General features: G+C 33.5%; 1 long non-coding RNA gene across 4 annotated transcripts; it reads left to right on the plus strand.

The window, feature by feature from the left end:
* The first annotated feature begins 2,644 nt into the window (after nucleotides 1-2,644).
* On the plus strand, nucleotides 2,645-19,863 carry LOC140798167 (uncharacterized). Of its 4 annotated transcripts, XR_012110794.1 has the most exons (10): nucleotides 2,645-2,830; nucleotides 3,853-3,952; nucleotides 7,370-7,577; nucleotides 7,701-7,738; nucleotides 7,864-8,059; nucleotides 8,710-8,781; nucleotides 13,360-16,029; nucleotides 16,112-16,225; nucleotides 18,641-19,281; nucleotides 19,377-19,863. It is a non-coding gene; the product is annotated as an uncharacterized lncRNA (long non-coding RNA). The 4 variants fall into 4 exon arrangements; XR_012110793.1 differs by having other exon boundaries at nucleotides 2,646-2,830; nucleotides 7,665-7,738; nucleotides 16,112-19,281; XR_012110792.1 differs by having other exon boundaries at nucleotides 2,646-2,830; nucleotides 16,112-19,281.
* Nucleotides 19,864-20,931: the final 1,068 nt, after the last annotated feature.

Here is a 20,931-nt window from a genome sequence, read left to right on the forward strand (position 1 = left end):
TATTCCTATCAAATGGTCTACCATAATTTTAAATTTAATCAAATCCTAAAGGAAATAGGTTTGTAGATGACATTCTGACTACAAGATAGAAATAAAAATCAAATTAATAAAATTATTTAAATCTTAGAATACTAATTAGTTTTAAGTTTCTTTACTTTTAATATTGATAAGGTTTTGTTTTTAATTATAGTGGTTTTTTTAAAGAAAAAATAATGAACTTCTGTCAATTTCTTAAAATCCAGCATATTTCAAACTTAAAACTAGGCTATTTTTAATCCAAGTCTATCGAGCTTATTTTTGGATTAAAGATCTAAATTTATATATACATATATACATATAACTGAGTTCGAGCGAGTTGACTCGAAATTTAAGTGGAGTCCACATATTTATTTAAAATGAATTGAACTGAGTTTCAGCCGAGCAAAACATGGGCCCAGAGACTCGTTTATTTTTAACACACTTAGTCACAACCTAGTCACAAAGTATAGGTGTTAAAATACATGCTTTTGACTTTGATACTAGTATTTTTCTCTTATTTAACTTTTATAAAATAGGGTAGTAGTCTAGATGTTAATCACAATAGGAACACATGACAACCTTTTTGTTGAAAAATTGACTTAAAATTCTTATGATTTATAGATTCTTCCTTTTGACACTTATATTAGCTTCATTTTATTATTTTTATAAAAAAAAACAAAATCCATGCTAAATATAAACCTCACTACCACTGCACCACACCACCACCATCACTACTAACACTCTTATAAGGCCGTGAACCTAAAAATCTTAATATTTTCTCTGATCTTTCACTCTACATCTTCCTATCCTTTTTCTTTCCAACCCAAATTCTATATAAATACCATTATCATTACAACTATGGTTACCACCGTCATTAATCTCATTGCTAAGAAAGCAACAATCCCTTAATGCCCTACAAATCCTTCAATAATAACTATCTATCCTCTAGTCTATATCAACATGATCTTTAATTGTGCTGAACACATTTGTCAAAGGAGTGAATGTTTTGAGTGTATAATAAGTATTTCACAATCTTAGTCAACACAACTAAAGATGGCAGTTTTGTATATTAATTGTATTAAAAATTTTAATTTATAATAATAAACTATATTGTGTACCGTATATATAAATTATCTGCACTCCGTTGTAATAAAATATGGAGTTTTTGACCAAACTAGCTCTTTTTTATATTTTATTTACATAATAGATCACACCTCAATCTTAATACCAAAATATGTTTGTGGTATTGTAGCCCTAGGTAAAACACTAATAAGTTTAGTATTTTACCTTTAGATGAAAATGCTAAAAATTTAATTTATAATAAGCACAATTATTTAACATTTTATATTTAGAAAACAAATTGAGCATTATATACAAAAGAACTGGAAAAAGTTAAAATAAAATGTGGAGGAGCTATGGTTTTTTTTTTTTACAATTATGAGCATAGTTGACTGTGGTAAATAATTTTGACTTGTAGAACTTTTTAAAATCTTCACATCGATATATTTTATGAGTAAAATAGATAAATATTTTATCTATATTTTAGTATTTTTAACAATAAAACACTGAAAGTTTTTAGTTTTTTTAATGTGTATCATCTTTTTCTAATAAATATTAAATTATTGAGCATTTTCTGAATAAAAATGCTAATTATATCGGCACTTTACATGAAAAAATATTGATTTCATTAGCGTTATTTTTTTACTAGGTAAAATGCTCAATAATTTAATATTTTATCTAGAGCTACAATGAAATAAACCCCTTTTGATATTTAGTTTGGAGTGTAAATTATCTCGGTAAATAAAATTAAGAATACGTCTAAATTGATCAAAAATTTATAAAATATACATCGACTATAGAAAATATGTGCACTCAGTTATATACTAAATTAAAAAAAATTAGCATATTTAAATTAAAAATGCCCCCACTAAAGACATTTGCAATTGCTAAATTGGTAAATATTTAGAGATATAATATGTATTATGGTTGAAATGGTTATTAACCCTATTTAAACTTTTGGGTGCTACTTTCAGAGAGCGCTATCTAGAGATTAAAAATTCTTAAATTTTAGTATTAGAAAGATTGAACTCTTAAAACCAAATGCATATCAACCGACTCTAATAGAATTAGTAGGTACCTTTTATATAACCAAAAAGGTCATGAGTTCATTCAACTCTAAATAATATTGTGGAGAAATTGTTTAGTAGTTTAGTGGCTTGGCTCGATCCGATTAATGACTCGGCAACGCAATTAGTTTGGAGGAACAGCTCAGCAGCGCAACAGCTTGGGCATCACATATGACTGAAACGTAGAATATAGACAGCTAAAAGCTCGATGGGGCCTAAGTGCTTGGTTGAGTCCTGCCCATATCTAGCATCTATTTTTTATACTAATTATATGTATATATTTCTAATAATAAAAAATATATAATTTACAACAAAGAGATGCTTAGGAACGCACACAAAAGCTTGGTTTTACTAAAAGTTATTTTTTATGCAAATGCCTCCACTTTCTAAATGATAAGCTCATATTATTATATTTTTCTTTTTTTTCTCCTTCCTTATATATATTTTTCTCTCTCCCTCTATCTCCCACTTTCTCAGCCGACTTCTTGAAGTGACTCCACATTTTTTTCTTTTATTTTATTCCCCCGTCCTTATCTCTCCCTCTCTCTCTCTCTCTCTCTCTCTCTCTCTCTCTCTCGTTTCTCTTAACTACTACTCACCAAACCCACCGCCTAAGCCACACCTCCGTCTCCGCCCTTCCCTCGGCTCCCCAGCGACACCGGAGACTTCCCCCTTCCCGCAAGCCGGTAATCCTTCCCTCCTTCCTCTCCTCTCTTTCCTCCTCCTCCTCCTCCTCCTCCTCCTTTTTCTTCCTCTCCTCCTTCTCTCCCTTGTTATTTCCTATCGAGCCACCACCTCCCCCGGCCGCCACCTCCCCAACCTCTTTCGCCGTTCCTCTCTCTCTTCTCTTCTCTTCTCCGCTCCCTTCCTCTTCCTCCTCCTCCTCCTCCTCCTCCTCCTCCTCCTCCTCTATCTCGGGTTGTTTTCAACAGTGCTGGGCTCGGCCCATCACTGTAACCGTGATATAGTCTCCTTTTTCTTATTTTAGTAAGTTATTTTTACTTCCTCTAATTTAAATGTCTGTAAATTCGAATTAATTAGTTATTTTAATAATTTCTTAAAGCATACGCAGGTCAAATGCATATAATATACCCATTAATGCAAATCATCAGCTAGTTATAATTATCACAATTCTTATTTACTTTTTATTATCATTAGTACGTAGTTAAAGTTAATGATTTAGCTCATTACGATGCAAATTATGCAAGAACTATGGAAAAGATGTATAGTAGTTACACCGTAATTAGTGTATTAGATATATGATATAATATATAATTCTATATAAAATATATATATTGAGTGAATTAATTTACCTAGGGCATATTCTCGATAACTTGTTAAAGTTTATATTTAATATAACATACATGACTAATTACATATTTGTACATTTCAGGACCACTAAATAATATGTAAGTATAAGTATAAACAGCATATGAAATCCTAATTTGTGGTTTCTTAGTATGTGCATATGCATATACTGATATGAATACATAGATATATATGGAATGCTGGATATATATATATATATATATATATATATATATATATATATATCATTAAGTGTGTGTACCTACTAATACATATGTAAGTATAAATGTATAGGTATATATTTACAAAAGGATAAGCGTTTGTTAAGATATATATAATCAAATAAGCACATTGAAGTTAGATGGGAAATCTAACTGATTATTAATCCTAATGACTACAGATTTGTGACGTTATTGGATCCCTGCAATTCGAGAGCATATTGACTTGGTCATGAATTGTGGTAGAGCAATTAAAATTGTAGCGGTCGTCCTAAATCGACTGTGAGTAGTCTCACCCTTTATATATATATTTTAAGTTAAGATGTGTTATGTAATTAATTATATACATGCATCTTTTTTACCTCCATAGTATACAAAGATAATTAGGGATGAGCACATTATTCATACTTTATTTGTTGAGTTGATCTTGAGCATGACTATGCATATCATATGTAAATGATTTTGGAGTGAGTTGACTCTTCTACTACTTAAATTCTTAAAATGCATGATCTATGAAAGTATTAGATAATCACATAATTTACTCATTCTAAAGAAAATTATGACATCACATAAGTAGGGTTAGAAAGTATGTGGGTACTCGAGTGGGTGTCTGGTTTTAGAGTCTTCAATTATTATCGTTAATACTAACAATTAGACATATATTGTGTGTGGACATGACGAATAATCCTATGTACTTTCTATTTGCTAAAGTGATACGCTTGTTTAGATGGATAATTGATGTACTCATATGATTGATTGAGTAATTGAGCATTCATGTATGATTGTGAGATCTGATACTATGTGTGTGTCATTTATAAATGTTTATCATCGTTTTTTCTTCCACAGTTGATATTGATGATTGAGATATTGAAAAATGCATTGATTCTATTTTTGTGATATACATATTTATGGGGTAGTTGCCATGAATATCTGTTGCTAAATTTAGTCATTTTATGACATAGCTATATGTATCAGGACTTTTGTAATTTAATTGTATTTAGTTTTTTAATTTAGCATATAAAATTGAGTATATATATTTTCTATAGTTGATACATATATTATTATAATGGAGTATACAGAATTTACATATATAGTGAGCACTAAAGTCAATTATTACAAATAGAAAAACCAAATGCAATTACAAAATTCTCTCTATATATCATGTGTTATATGAATTGTCTATGATGTATTTAGGGGTATATTTATGACATATTGCTTTGTTGTTCTGATTTATATTATCTAGTATGTGATTTATATTCTGCTTAGCCTCTAATTTCTATTCACTGACTTTCTAATTAGAATAGCCAGGAGTAGAATTGTTTTTTTGTCCAAATTGCCAAATACACTTATATGTGACGTTTGATTCATGCATAAGGATTACTTATTCATGAATTATGACTCTTTTAAATATATTTTACAGTCAAATACTCACTTATGTATATTTTGGTGAAATTTTTTATAAGGTAAGTTTATAACAAGTTATACACAAAATTTTATCATATATAGAAGGTTGTGATAAAGTCATGCATATTCTTCAAATAAGATTATATTACATTTAATATATTTATTTATAATTAGTAACCAAACATAAATTATTACATAAACTTATTCAAGATAGTTATTACATTTTACAACCAACAATAAATTATGAGAAAAATTATAAGTCAATTTCTTCTTTTTTCTGCTCCATCCATCGCCCTTATTCGCTTCACCTAATTTATATTTAAGAGATGCGCATAAAGTCACCTTTAAAATATTTTTATGCTAGTTTGATTCGTTAATTTGTGGAATATGAATAACCTTCTTCTCGAATAAGCATTTTTCTTCTAACATAATTAAACAATAACTTAGTTAAATTCATTTTAATAGTTTAAAATTATTATTTTGTCTTAAGATTAGATAATATCTAATTACTACTTGCTACTTACATTCAAGTAAGAGTATTTTCATCATTTAATTAAAATGTTACTATTTTTTAATATAAATTTACTATTCTTTGTTAGTTTAGTGTTAACTTTATATCACATTAAATATAATAATTATTTTTTTCTATTAATTAAATAATTTATATTTACTTAATATTTAAAATTATAATATTGTTTTTTAATTGAATGGGAGTTTTTTACGAACGTGTTCGTGTTTGTAGTTAATGTTACAGAGTCATTTTTTTTAAAGAAAGTCCGTAGATCAGTGATTCATTCTATTTAGCAGATACAAGTTATATAATGACAAAAAATAAAATAGGGTGACTAACTTTTTTACAAGTCCTTCACTTGGCTAACAAACAGACTAAATTAAGAACAAGCACAGTATCAATTCTCTCTGTATCTTTGCGAGATAACTTGTATTATGCGTCTTATTTTTATTCAACACGAAAGTAGACCCCCTTAATTCTATTAGTTAGTGGGGGAAAATTACCTTCATTAGGAGAGGACAAATCTAACCGTCGCAAAATTCAAATCAAAGAGACATAAAATCCCATAGACCTTTTAGTGAAAAAAAAAAGAACTTAATATTTGCCACATTTTACCAAGTAAAATTCTGCCCCCGTACTAAGATTTTAAGATGTTTTGGTTTTTTATTCTTCTCGAAGTGCGAGCCTCACCGCTCTAGACTCTTCCGCTTTTGTCTGTTGGTAGCCACGCAACGACAGCCACCGTGCCTCCTCTCACAGTGCAGGAATTATTTCTGTAGTACTAATTGGTACCCATCTGTAGTCCAATAGGTCCAAAAAGAAACAAAATTTTTAAATAAAAAAAACAAAACGTACCATTTTATTTTTATTATCATTTGAATCCGAAAATTTTGTCTTTAAATGCCCTTAAACTTATTCTAATTCAGTTTTAACTTAACCACAGATGATAAAGTAAAAAAATATCTTATTTCCTTCTTTTAACTTCAAATTTTGAATATTAAGATTGTTTTCTATATAATAAATGTAAATTATTTATGTGGCAATGATTAGTTTAAGGAAACTAAAAAGTAAAATAAATATGCATATGAATAATAATAAAACTTGAGTATGGGGGTTTTTTTGATAATTTTTCTCTTATTAATTTGTAAGGCAAAGTAAGAAGATTATTTATCTTGACTTGAGGAAAAATTTGGGCCAGAATGCAATTATCCAAGGCGAACGTTATGATAAAGGTACATGGTCGTTAAAAGACTCTTTCCAGAAATCCGTCCATCGAACGGCCCGTATCACGAGTTCAATCGTTTGTACGGTAGTGATGTTTTCTTATATCCTGATCCCTCTCCGTATTTAACCCCGTCGTTTACGGCGAATAAATCAAACGGTCTGATACTAAAACATCGAAATTTTACTCTTCGCCTAAATAATATTCCCTTGGTCTTGGTTAAACTCTACTGCATGTTTATGGATGAAAAGTACAATGGTGGGCGTGAGGTTATCATTGTAAATGGACGGAATTGCCCAGGAGGACGACGTCGCGTCACCAAAAGCGAGGCATGTTATCCATGGGCCACGGGGGAGGGAAAAGGTACAGGGGTAATATCGTTGTTCCGTAGAGGGAATAGGGACATTTCTGTCTTATGGACCTTTATATACTGACACGTTTCGCAATCTTATACGTGCCTATGGTCGCGACCACGCCTCGATCTTGTAGTTAATAGGGCTAATTTGGTAAATTAATTGGGTTAATTTGTATTTTGGTGTACTAAGTTTATCTTTGTTTCCAGGGTAGGACACGCAGCGATACGGAAAGATTACTGGGTGCAGGTTTTACTGCGGTAAGAATAGCGACACGATTACCACGGCTCGTGCCTTAGAAAAAGCGAAGTAGAGAGGTCGGAGACGAAGAGAAGTTCTCGCTCTTTTTCTCTCTTTGGATTCGTTCTCTCTTCTTTCTCCCTTGCTGCTGATCGATGTGCACCGAGGAAGGATTTAGTAAGAGATGAGAACCCTAATCTGTTTTTGTTTCGTAAATCTCCGTTCTTTTTGTATGCTGTTGTTGATTTTTCGTTGTTCATCTAGATCTTTACTCTTTTCTTCTGTGGTCATCGAGATCAGATCTTGGTCATGGAAGTGCTTCGTTGCCTCAATCCGAGGTGGTGCTATATTTCTGTCGTTCTTCTGGTGGTTTGATTCCGATCTTTCGATCAAATGGGTGTGGAGGAATTAAATGGGTTTGTATCTTTTGATCTTACTGTGTTATGCGGCCTTTTGGTTGCAGACGAGGTGTTCGATGTGGTGCTTTGCTAGGCGTTGTAGGTTGACAACGAGAGAGAGCACACCGGTCGGCAGTCATGCTTGGGGTGCCGTGGCTGTGTACTAGCGTGCTCTTTCTCGTTGCCACCCCGGTTTGCCTCGCAAAAATTTGCTCCTCCTCCTGCCCTACTTCTTCTCGGATTCTACTTCTGTCCAAGAAGGTAACTTCTCTCTGCAAGACTTTTATTTTGCACGAATTAGTGCTACAAAGTTATGTGTTGCCGCTTACGTTTGCATTCTATGTGGGTTGTCTCAGTTAGGACTTAGTCGAAGTTGTTGGTCTACTTTTTGACCTATCCATTTTATCACATTCTCAACGTGTATGCAAGCTTCTTTGTCTTGTCTCTTTGGTGTGTGTTTTTTTTCCTCATTGTACTTTGTACGTTTCTTGCTCTTTGTGTTTGAAGAAAGATGTTTTTCCGCCTCGAGTACCAGATAATCAATAAATAGAGTATTAGAATATGGCATGTGGAGAAACTATATCCTTTTATTCTATGAAAGAAGTGCCTTTTGCTGTCTGGGCGACAGAAGTAGCAATTTAGACTTGTAGATTAATCTATAAGTAGGATGTTGCCTCTTCAGTGCTTCTGGTTAGTCGTACCAAAGTTTCTTGTAAATGTGACTATGTTGATATACCATACCTGTATAAGATTTCCATGTATTGAAGAAATATAAACTGCCAACTTTATTCGGCTGCAAACTTAGTCGAGTCACATGGTATTCTATCATATAAAAATCTGATGTTCATCTAGAATAAAAGGTTCTTACTTATTGGACAATATACCATCTTCTTTCTCATTACAAATTTCAGGTGCCTCTCGAAGGATCCTTTTTAACTTGCACCTATTTTCCAAGTTGTGCTGATCTGCTTACAACACCCACGGTACTTTCTGCAGTCCTTGTTTCACTTGAGAAAAGTTTTGCATTCTACATGGGCATAGTGATCAGTTTAACCGGGACCGTTTGGCATTTACTTTACCTTATATTCAACCACTTGACATATCTTAGATTGAACTTTTGTATGTTCTTAATTTCACATTTAACAAGGGTTGAGTTGAAAACATTGTGACTTATGCGAGTATGAATGACTAGAATCTCTGAGCAACCAATGGATTTACTTTGACATAAATGATGTGAATTTGTCTATATTGCAAGGGTATAAGAATTAAATAAGATTTAAGGTAGGTAAGTATATGTTTATGCTATTTATACATCCCACAGCTCTTTCTGGTGTGATATGCCCTCATGATGCGAGTAAACAAGATAAGACTGGAGGAATTAAGTTTTATCTGTGTTCCAGTTGGGTTAGTAGACTAGCTAACATATAGAATTAACCTTGAGAGGGCTGTGTAAATCAAATAAAGTTTAGATATTAGGTGTGTACCAATTCCTAATTCGGACATGATTTAGGTATAATTTCTAGTATTCTTTTTAACAACAGTTGGACATTGGATGTCAATCTTGTGCAGGCATGAAGGCCTGTATTTTTTATTTCGGTCGGGTTTGGATGAACCGACATAATCTGATTTAGCCTATTGTGGGTGTTGTTCATGTCAACTTAGCTTATTTGTTGGCTCAAATATTAGATCACTAACTAACTCGAATTTCATTTAGAAATATATTTTTACTTTTATCTTCAATTGTTTAGAGGTAGTGGTGGCTATAAGGCTTGCCCCCTACATCCAACAAGTTATTGTTTTACAATTTGAATACAACCTTTTTAGAAATATGGATCATTGTTTTAAAAGACTTTCACCTTTTAACACCCAGGCTCTTGTCTTCAATAGAATATAACTAGACTCTGATTAGGTCCCGCGCAACTGAATGCCTTAATATTACTATAGTTCTTAATAAGAATACATTATTTTATAGTTTAGATTGTAGGTATTAATTTTTACTGCTCTAACTATTATCTTTTTATTTTTTTATTTAACCGTTTTGAATTTTGGGTGCCCCCCTAGGCACCCACCTAGTGCCTAGGCGCTATAGTTTTTTAAAACCTTGATGTGAGTAAAATTAAGAATATCTGTTCTTACTGGACCATTTATAGGCAAGAGCTCCATGCATTAAGACACCTTTTTTTTTCTTCTTTTTGAGTAAACCCTTATCAACAAACACTTTACAAACATTTTACAAAGTATGCATATGTGGCATTATTGATAAAGATGAGTGTGAGATGAAGAGAAAAACTATTGAGAGTTAAAAGATTGCCACATCATATTATTTGTAGACTAATTATAAAATGTTTGTAAGTATAGCATTACTCTTACTTTCTATTGTTTCCTTAATCAAGCCCTCATCCACTTCCCTAGTTGTACCTAAAATTTTCCAATTGGGAGTCCTAATTGTGTCCTGATTGAACATTTTGAAAGCTTTCCTTGTTTGATCCTTGTTAGAGTGATGTCTTTTAGAAACATTTGAGCATTCTAATTATATATATATATATATTACATCCAAAGCCTATCTTAACCGAAAGGTGCAAAAGGGTCTACAGCAGTAATGACAGAAGATTTGAGAATATATATATATTTTTAATTTTATGAAGATCACTTTTACTGGGCTTTTCTTCTCCTTTTTGACTCTTTTTTTTTTCTTTTCTCTCCATAGTGTAAGACCCTTTTTGATGCCATGCAGCCTGCCGTTTCTCACTTTTCCCCTGTCAACCAGTATTTACATCTTCTCTTCACGCTTATGAGTTGTCTTGACTCACAAAAAAAGAGTATGCCTTTATATCTTGGTTCCATAAATGGAGCTCTTCTTCCTTCCCTCCCTATCCTTTTCTGCTGTTTCTGCTTCTCTCTCGATGCACCCCTCTTGTGCTGCTCATTTTCTCTTCCTTTCCTCTCTTCTACTCTATTGTCTACTAAGTTATATTGTTGGCATCTGACTGCACTTTTTTTGAAGGATTTACTGCTGCAGATAGAGCCTTCTGAGGCCTCAAGAGAAGATAAAGGTCCAAGATTGATAACTACAGATTGCTAAATGAAATTACTGAGATCTAAACCTAAAACATTTCTTAAAAACTTCTTTTCAATATTTATTTCTATTATAATATTCCCATTGGCGAATAATTTTATATGATCTTAGGCCTATGCATATACTTAACACTCATCCTCTTTGTCCAACTGCTGATTTTTAGGCATATCTTTCATCCAAACTATAGTCTTTAGATGTATTTCATGATGAGTGAGCCTCTTTAACAAATTCTTATTTGCATTACGATGTCCATAACTTGTTGGCAAGGATTAGTTTAACCTGCTGATTGACACGTGGTTGCATGACCATCCTTGAATCTAAGGACATGCCAATCGTGTAGCTTTTGCACAATCTTATTGGGGCAATTCCCAAAGGCATACATATTATATGTGTCAAGAATGAGACACTAGTGAACATTATTTTAACGTACATCTTTCTCATTTTAAAATAATTGGATGCGGAATCTTTTTAAATGAATGGAGTACATAACCGACATCAAGTTGCTCAATAGAATTAATATTTGTTATTTGATAGAACATTAATTGGTTACATAGAAAGATAAATGCACATCTCCATAAGCTTGTCTCCCCCTTTCTTGATAGAGTGTGACTTGGTGTCACCACAATGGGCACAAGTTCATATTTAATGGAAACAACCTTTTCCATATTGAAGGTAAGGTTGTGTAAATCCTGCATCCAGTCCCAAGACCCCAGCATTGGGGGTAGCCTCATGCATTGGAAGGAAATCCACTTTGATCTTGTAAGTTGTAACTTACAAATTGTTCATCAAATTGTATCAAAAGAAGCGCAATAAGCAACCAACAACACCACCTAATACTTTTTCTCAACCAAAAAAAAAAACAACACCTAATATTTCTTTCTTGCTTACATCTTAATGTCATGTAAGAGTTTCTTTGTAAATATATTGGTGTGGCCATTAAGGCTTGCCCATGTACCTATGTGGTGCAGTGCAGGTTCTTCTCATAAATAAAAGTATAAAACCCATCCAGCAATAGGGAAATTTTAATATCTTTCCCTCCCCAAAACCTACTCTGATAGTAGCCTCATCCAAAAGTATAACCATATTTCTCTATGCTTGACTTTTTTAAGTAAAATTTCTATCTGCATGGTTGTTTAGCAAATTCGATTTGATTCCGTGATTTTGATTACGCATTATCCCAAGTATGGTTTCATTGTTTTAGCAAGAGATGAGGAACTGTGTGGATCATAGCATGTCCTCGAGATATTAGCATGTAATGGTACTTATATTAGTCAGAGTGTACGAGATGGATATATCAGGAACCCATAGTTCGCATGATGACCTACCTTCTTAATTTCTCTCTTAATCTATGGTAAACATGAGCAGGGGTAGACAACCTATTATGGCTATCAGTCATGATTGAATAGAATGAATGGTGGCACATCAACTTAGGGTTTACTCGATTGATTGAATTTGGTCCTCGTAGTACAATTAACTTTTCTAGTACTCAGGTGTACCTGTGTTTTTGTTCCTCAGACATTAGCCTATAAATAAAGTTGAAATATGTTGTTATATTAGTCTTAGTTTATCGTGACCCTTTGCACCTGCAATTATTAATAGTTTGTAGCCCTCTCATTTCTTCCCGTCTTGATCCAACATCATCTTGCTATTGCAATAAATTTTTAACAATATTTGGATCAATGATGGTTGTGCCGATCGACATGCCCGTTGTGTCCCTGTATGTTAGTGACACACATTTAATAGTTTTTTAATATATTTAAAGATGGTTTTAAGTCTTCGGTACGTTAATTCTTTAAAAAAAGGGCTCTACATGAGATATCATGCTGTCACATGATAAAAAAAATTCTATAGAATATTTTAGATTTACCACTCTAATAGATCTATTTTAGATCAATAAAATTCATTTCGAATTAATAAAATCTGTTCCAAACCTAATGCGGCCTTATGCCGATCTATAAGAGTTGGCACTAAACCGTGCCTTTTGGCATGGCATGGCATAGGGTATTTGCCAACCGGCATGAAGGGTGCCGACCGGCACGGCTGTCATTGATTTGGATAATTCAAAATGCTTAACGTGGCTTCTTTCATTTCATTTCAGTGCAGCATTCCTCGTAGAACTATCACGATAGTTAAAATTTTAATTGAAATAATCTGGTAGGATTTTGGGTATATAGTTTGTTTAACCTTTTAATTTGATTTTCTGAACTTGTGACATTTGTGCATGCTTATCGAATGACACAATTGGGTAATGATTTTTACACTGCCTACTGTTTCAAATTGCCTTTCCATCGTTGGATAGATTTGGTTTCTTGTATAATGTTGTATAAATTTGCTGATAAAAAACAACCAAATAGATGTTATATTTTTCAATATCTTATGGCCTGTTTGGCAACTCTGGATTGAGAATCCAAAGTATTACAATTACTAAAGAAATTGGATTGTCATCCGAGTGATTACTCTAAAGATTACTTTAGCTTAATCTCAGAGATGGCATTGTTTGGGGCCTTTGGGCAGCTTGGGAGGATTGTATAGGAACAAAGGAACATGGAGGTTGAACGAGTGGGAATGGGAATCGACTCCTATCAGCTCGTCTTCCTCCATTTCGTGGAGTTGGTGCATGAGCGAGCAACATATGTGCCAGAACTGATGAGTCACCTTAAATCTCTCCCTTGGAATTTCCCTTAACCTTTTATCCATGGTGCTCCTGGGAGATATACAAGTATTCCTAGGTGAAAAAGCTGCTACAAAGAGAGCATGGAGATGGGATTTTGCTTACGAGGTACATCTTGGAGTTACAGATGAATGGCAGCTTTGAATGGTTCAAAGAACTGCAGTTTGCTACGAAACAGATGAAGAATTCAATCCTTGATATTAGGTCAGCGTCATCATTAATCACTGACGTGATAATGGTTGACTCTCTCCGCCATGTTAGCCAAGCTCACCTGTGGTGGGTTGGCAGATGGGCGGGGTGAGGTTCAGGAGAGGGTAAGTGAAGACACAAGCCTGAGCAATGCTGTATTTGCTTAGAAAAAGTGACACTAGTGTGATTTTGGTTATACTTCACCCTAAAATGCTGTAATTTTTGTCATGACCCGGATTTGTAATCATGTTGATCGGCCGGCCATGTACCCCAATAGACACGAGATACATGAAGCCTTAGCAAATAAGGTTTTTCAAAATCCTTGGAGATAAGAATTCATTTTGACTATTAGCTCCAAGTTAATAGTTAATAAAACTCCAAATGGGTAATAACAAATTTTAAAATTGACAACCAATGTTTTCCCAATTAAATTAAGTTAACAAAATAGTGTTTTAGTGGAAATAGGACCAATCCTAAGTAGAGATATAGTTTCGATGCACAACATGTAGTCACCACACCAATCAGTATTTGAGAAATATTAAAGGGGAATGTTGCGGTCCAATAAGCATAGCTCAATAAGTAGAATCTACTCAAAAGCTCAATAAGTTTAAAATTTACAAGTATGATTTTAAAATAAATTGAGACTCAATAATATATAGTAAACAAATAATACCGAGTATAAAACCTAATTCAACTATAAATGAAATAAAACCTTCAAGCTTGAAATAAAACCTAATTCAAATATAAAGATATAAATATTATCAAAATATAAATTACAAGCAATAAAGATAAATGGGTTAGAAAACTACAAGCAACCAAAATATAAATTACAAGTTACAAAGATAATTGTGTCAAAAAACTACAAGCAACCAAAATATAAATTACAAACAATAAAGATAATTGTGTCAGAAAATAATGGCTGAAATTATGAATGAGTGAAAGAGTTTTGATCTGATGGTTCATATTAGTTTGATATTACTCATATTATATATATATATATATATATATATATATATATATTCGAGCCTTATCGAGCCGACTCGATCGAGCTGGCTTAGGATCAAGCTTGGCTCGAATTTAATTTCGAGCCTAGCTTTAATGATCAAGCTCGGCTCAACCTATTTTTGAGCCGAGCTTGATTGAGCATTATCAAGCCGAGCTTGAGCTGGCTTGATTATTTTGACAGCGCTACTCATATGGATCTGTGCCCTGTGAATAAAATTATCTCAAAATGACAATCTAGTCTTTTTCTCTTAGCTGATCTAGTTAAGGTCACCAAGAGGTGTCACTGCGTGATAAACACATTCTATCTCTTCCACTGATTGTTGATAGGAATTAGAATCATCTTAGGAAGTATCATAATCTAACTTGTAGCTGTTATAATTTCGTCAAAGCTACCTAAAAAAGTCACCATAATGATGTAAAATAGGACTGCTCGTTGAATTTTCAAGTAGATTTGAGTTACTATGGAAAATCGCAGAGCAATATTTAATGAGTCTATTATGTAAATCATACCAATCACAACTTAAGTTTTTCACTAATTACTTATGATCATTATAATTGCTATTTGCATGGAGAATAACAATACACAAAGAAAATATGATAATTATATTGCACACACATGACGTGATGATATTGCATAAAAATAACATGACAGTATAAAGCACAAAATTCGAGATGAATAAAACGCAAGTAAATCCTATTCACTTGAGTCTAAGTGTGACTAAAATTTTCAATCTACACCAGAAAAAATACCACCTTTATACAAATAATATATTTTAATCTAACCATATATGTGATTTCTAAAATTAAAAGTAACTAAAATTTTTAATTGGGCCAAATCCAGCCAAAATAGTTTGCCTAGGCTACAACCCACCCAGCAAATCGACTTGGGTCAGGCTGCAGTTAAGCCCGCCCACCAATCCACAAGATGGAAGCAAGTCTACCATGGCGATCAATGGTGGAAGGAGTACTATCCATGACCATCGGCCATAATGGTGCTTGGGTCATCCAACAAGGCTACAAAACTCTGAAAGTGCCTACAAAATTCTCATGAGAGAAGTTTATTCAAGAGGTCAGACACAACCGGTGATGATGATGCTGACCGGATGCAAGCCAAGAGGTCAATGGGAGGAGGTTTCATGGCATAACATCCCTCACTTATATTAGGAACCAAATGAAATTACCCATGGTGTGAGGGCAATGAGATGAAGCTTCTCGCACTGGAACGGCAATGACTTGAAGTCGCTGGCCGGCAAATTTTGCCTAGAAAGCTACAAATGCCCGAAAACAAAGGTACACAATATTTATTATATTAAATTTAAGTTAAATATATTGGGTGGGGGAGGACTAACCGTGAGTTGAAGGGTAAGCTCAGATTGGTCCAATGATGCTCCAGCAATTGAAATCTGACAATAAAAGCTTCAGCGATGGAAGGAGAAGATAAGAAGGAAAGAGAAAGAGGTGACAATGAGGATAGGAGAGGAGCAAGGTTAGGGTTTTAAAGAGGGAACTTTAGGATTTGATTTAATTCAAAAATTGATGGTTTCAACCGGGAATTTTGCAACCACTCCTCTGGTCATGTGGTGGTGATGGAGAAGGAAGGAGGTGCATGTGCACTGAACATGACCTCCAATTAATATTGCTTTTCTTCTTATTACAATTGTCTTTGCTGCTAGATTAAAATGATACTCTAATATAGGCATCCAAACACCACTCTTGAAATTTTTTCCTTGGTTGTGAAATCCTAGAGTTTCATTCTAATTGTTCTAGTAATTGAGGGTTGTAAAACATCCTATTAATCTTAAGTTACAACAAGATCTATAATTATTGAAGTGGATAAAAAATACAGTTGATCAATTTAAGATTTTTATCCTTTTCCCACATTCAAAATTGGTGGAGTTTTAAAATCTTACCTTTCCTATGTTCTCAACCATGACATTATGCATCTCACTATTAGGTGTTGTTAGTTGGAGAGTAAAATAGGTGGCTCTAGTGTTATGATCCAACTACGTGGGTCAAGTCAGTTGAGTCTAGTTAGTTATTTTGCTTATTGCTTTTAATTTCGAATTAAAACGGATAATCCGCTATGTAAGCTAATAAGGCAAATTCGATCCTACTCGCTATGACTACTCCTATAAATAGGAGAAGTCATAGGTTGATTGTTATGGTGGAATGAATATTGAGTTACGTTATTTTAATTATCTCGCATTTGCCATGTTATCGTAGTCATTAAATTATTTTTATTTTTCTAGGAGTAGATCTTAAAATAAAACCCTTTCAAGCTTTCAAAACCTAGCCACTGTCATTTTCCATGAGCCACCTTATAATACGGTCGTTCGCCACCCTCCGACGATCGACACAACATTAGATATTTAAAATTTCGTCTAATTATAACCTTCCTTCATTATTTTATTTGTTTATCTTTCATCCTTAGCTAAGAATCACATAAAATCATAGCCACCACTCCTCGGCTGTGAGTGAACACACTATCCAAAACAAATCCGAGGAAGATTGCTGCCATAAAGGACCAAGAACTCTTCTCCATATTGACTGGGTCTTCTCTGGCTCCATCACCACTAGCAGCCATCCATCAACGATGAGCCACCGGTGTGGATGAAGATATTATTTAAAGAATTCTCAAACGAGTTTGAAGGATATGCAAACCATCGATCATAAGAGATAATCACGAATAATGATAAAGAATACTTAGCTAAACCGGTCTTCATATCTTTCTCGAATTAGTTCTTCATTTTTCTCTATGTAGAGTCTGAATAGGAAGAACTCTAAGAACGAAAGTTGTAGATCATGACATCACCAATCTTATCTATTTAATTTCATATTATTTGGCCATCAAGAATATTTGATAAATATTTTTTTTAAACTGCATAGAACTTCATTTAACTATGATTCTCACTAAATTACATAATCTAATTAGATAAATAACGATTAGTCAAGCCCAATATTCCCGTGAGGTGATCCGATTAAACCCGGATCACATCATTATTGGGGCTGTTTTGGGCTTCGGTTGGATTTTTGTTTCAGTGGTAGTTTCGGATCGGATGGGGCAATAGTGAAATGGCTCGGTTTTGAAAGAATCTATAGACCACAGTTTCCCGGAGACCTTCAAACTGTCTTTTTTTCAAGTACCATGAATAAACAATGTCAGAGTTTGTAGTGTAGTTCTTATGTGCTATAACATGTATTCTCTTGTTTCTCCATAAAATATTTCATCTTGTAAGCTTCCGGAAAGGAAGCATAAAAATGCAACGGCGCAATAGCAAGATAATCTAATCTTATCTTCTCTTGGATTTGTGTTTTCTGATTCATCACACGAGTAAAATACTAGCCCTGACGGAGTATCTTATCACCTTGCTTCTAATTTGGATACCTTCATTATCAAATGAATATTTCCTTTGAAATTCATGTACAGTGGTTAGATACAATATTAAAATATCTTTTTTCCCTGAATGCTTTCTTGGCGATGATTAGTGTCTCGAGCTCAATTCTAAAGTGAAATACTGTAATGGCAATCTTGTCAATTGAATGTCATTAGACTTCATATGAAAAGTTGATTGTACAAAAGCCACTCTTCTAGTAACAACTTAGTGACTAACTGAATGAAAAATGTGGATCTTCAAAGTACACTCGTGGCCGGATTAGCCAATAGGGACTGGATAGGCCTGAATAGGTACTTATGACTCCTGAGATGCTTAAGATATTCCTTGACTCTTACCAGTCTAGTTATGTCACGATAACCGAAAGGTACCCCACATAGGCCTTCCCTGAAATGTGAGAAGATTGTAACCCAAAGTGACAATAGAAAGCATTACATTATAGCGCAAGTATCCGCAGTTTATTTTGGAGTACATATTGTAATGATATCTTTGTTTTTGTTTTGTTGCAGATTCAACCATAATTCGACATGGTCTACTAAGCAAATCTTGTAAACATATAATGTTGAAGATAATTCTGTTGCCGTTTATCTATCACATACCGACTATAATCATATGATTGCCGCTGTCTTAGCATTAACATCTCGACTTATTTTTCTTTTCTCCTGAAAGTTGGGTTTAATCTATATATCATTACATTTAAATACATCTATGACAGATTTTTTCATGTGCGACCGTAAGTGATTAATTTTGTAGTTAAGTGTAATAAGCTTAGCGGTTAGGTATCAGAGAAAGGGTTAAAGGAATGACTTGAAAATTAAAAGAATGACAATCTAAGCCATAGAAATTAACTTACATGTAAAGCAAACTCCACATTATATAACACCTGTGAAACCATGCTAGAATTCAGAAGCGTATATTAGGGAAGTCAGCAGATTGGAGCAGTGAGAGGGATTCACCAGCTACATACTTTAAATAGAAGAGACGTCATCATTTCTCTGTGGATACTTTCATTTGATGTCCCATCTGGAGTTCAGATTACATGAGGATGTTGGACATTTATTCTCTTTCGTTTATTGACTAGTATGAAACAGGACCACTTGAAAACTTCAGCGTAATGTTGAGAGACATATCAAGCAGAGGCTCACTCCTGGTACGTATGCATTTCTTTTAATTTTCCCAGAAAATCTCTGTTGCCATTGGATTAATCCACCTGAAAAATCCGCTGTTTCGTCTTTACTTTCCTAGACTCCAGCTGTGGAATTGGATTCATTATTATGATTGGGCTTTGGCTCCCAGTTGACATCTACTGAAAATTTTGAAGGCACTCATAGCCAATTTACATGGTTGGATTCAGATGATCAGAAATATGAAACAGGCTATTGGAGAGCTGGTTCTCATCATCAGCGAATCGCGTGGTCAACGTATGTCAAGGCAGCCTATGTTCTTGTTATCCAGGCTGCATATATTATTGCTGTTAAATCCATGCCCTTGTTTTTAGCAGAATTTTGGGTTTTAGAAGTCATGGTATTGAAAGTGTGAGGGCCTTGAGTATGGAACTGTAAGTTTGCAGTCTACAGTACTTTTTATATCTACGTAGTAGCAGCACCTTGGGATTTAACTATACTTCTGAGACAGGAAAATTGTGAGAGCACTTTCTCTCTGAATTTTGGAACAAGTTCTTTACCATCCTAAAGCTTTATTATTGGATGAAAACATCAAGTCTTTTTCAAAACTTTTGCTATTAAGTACATGTCCAACTTACAGTTTCTTTAACGCAAAAGAATATTGCTTCACTTCTTGCAAATAAAATAAAAGACTTGGGTACTTGGAAAGAATGTTAGGATATCATATTCTTGATGGGTAGTATTTGTGTGGTATAATAATTAATAAGTTAACAGGAAATGTATCTATCAGAAGCATTTGGGTCATTTGCACAAAAGATTAAAATAGTTTTATAGTTGTGCTCTTTTCTTTGTTTTACTTTATAGGACTATCCAAACTAAGTTTACTATTTATGGAATTCGACTAGTTCTTCAAAGCAAAATCAAAGATGGTTGTCCGATAAAATTAGAAACTTTTTTTTTTAATTTTTTTTTGGGTAAATGATCCGGAGTATTTCAGTTTGTGCTCTCATTTGTAAAGTTAACCTAAGCATTTCTCATTTATAAAAGAAGATTGGTTCTTTTCATCTCGTTTTACCAAACTAACCCTTTCAAATATTTCTTTCGTGTCTAATTATAAAACTTAAATATGAGATTAAGCATCCGTTTCTCTCTTTCTTTTGACTGTCTCGTGGACGGATAAAAGAAGGGAAGTTACAGAAGGGGGCAACAAATGCTCACAAAGTAGATAGCAAGTCCAACCCAGTCAGTCCAAGACATTCGATATTGCTTTGGTAGCTCATAAACTAGTAGCCGAGACTACGTGAGGATGGCTCTATATTGGCTAACTGTATTAAATTATATATATATATTTTTAAATTTTATTTTATATAAGTCATTGATTCAATCCCCGACTTAAGTGTTTATTAGGTCAACAGATTTCGAACACATTTAATTTCGTATTTAAAAAGAATTAGGCATATAAAATAAAATTAGAGGCCGACTTAAAATAGTAGAAAATTTTAATTATTAGGTTGGTAGTTTTCAAACCCACCTAGTCTCGTGTATATAAAAAAATATGGGTCAATTTAAAATAGTAAAAAAATTTAGTTACTGGATCGTGATTTTTAAATACACATAATATCGTATTTAAGTTTCAAAATAAATTAAATATATAAAAAAATTAGGAGCCTACTTAA

The sequence above is a fragment of the Typha latifolia genome, chromosome 11 (assembly GCF_019914945.1).
Source record: "Typha latifolia isolate L0001 chromosome 11, TyphaL0001v2, whole genome shotgun sequence".
NCBI lineage: Eukaryota > Viridiplantae > Streptophyta > Magnoliopsida > Poales > Typhaceae > Typha > Typha latifolia.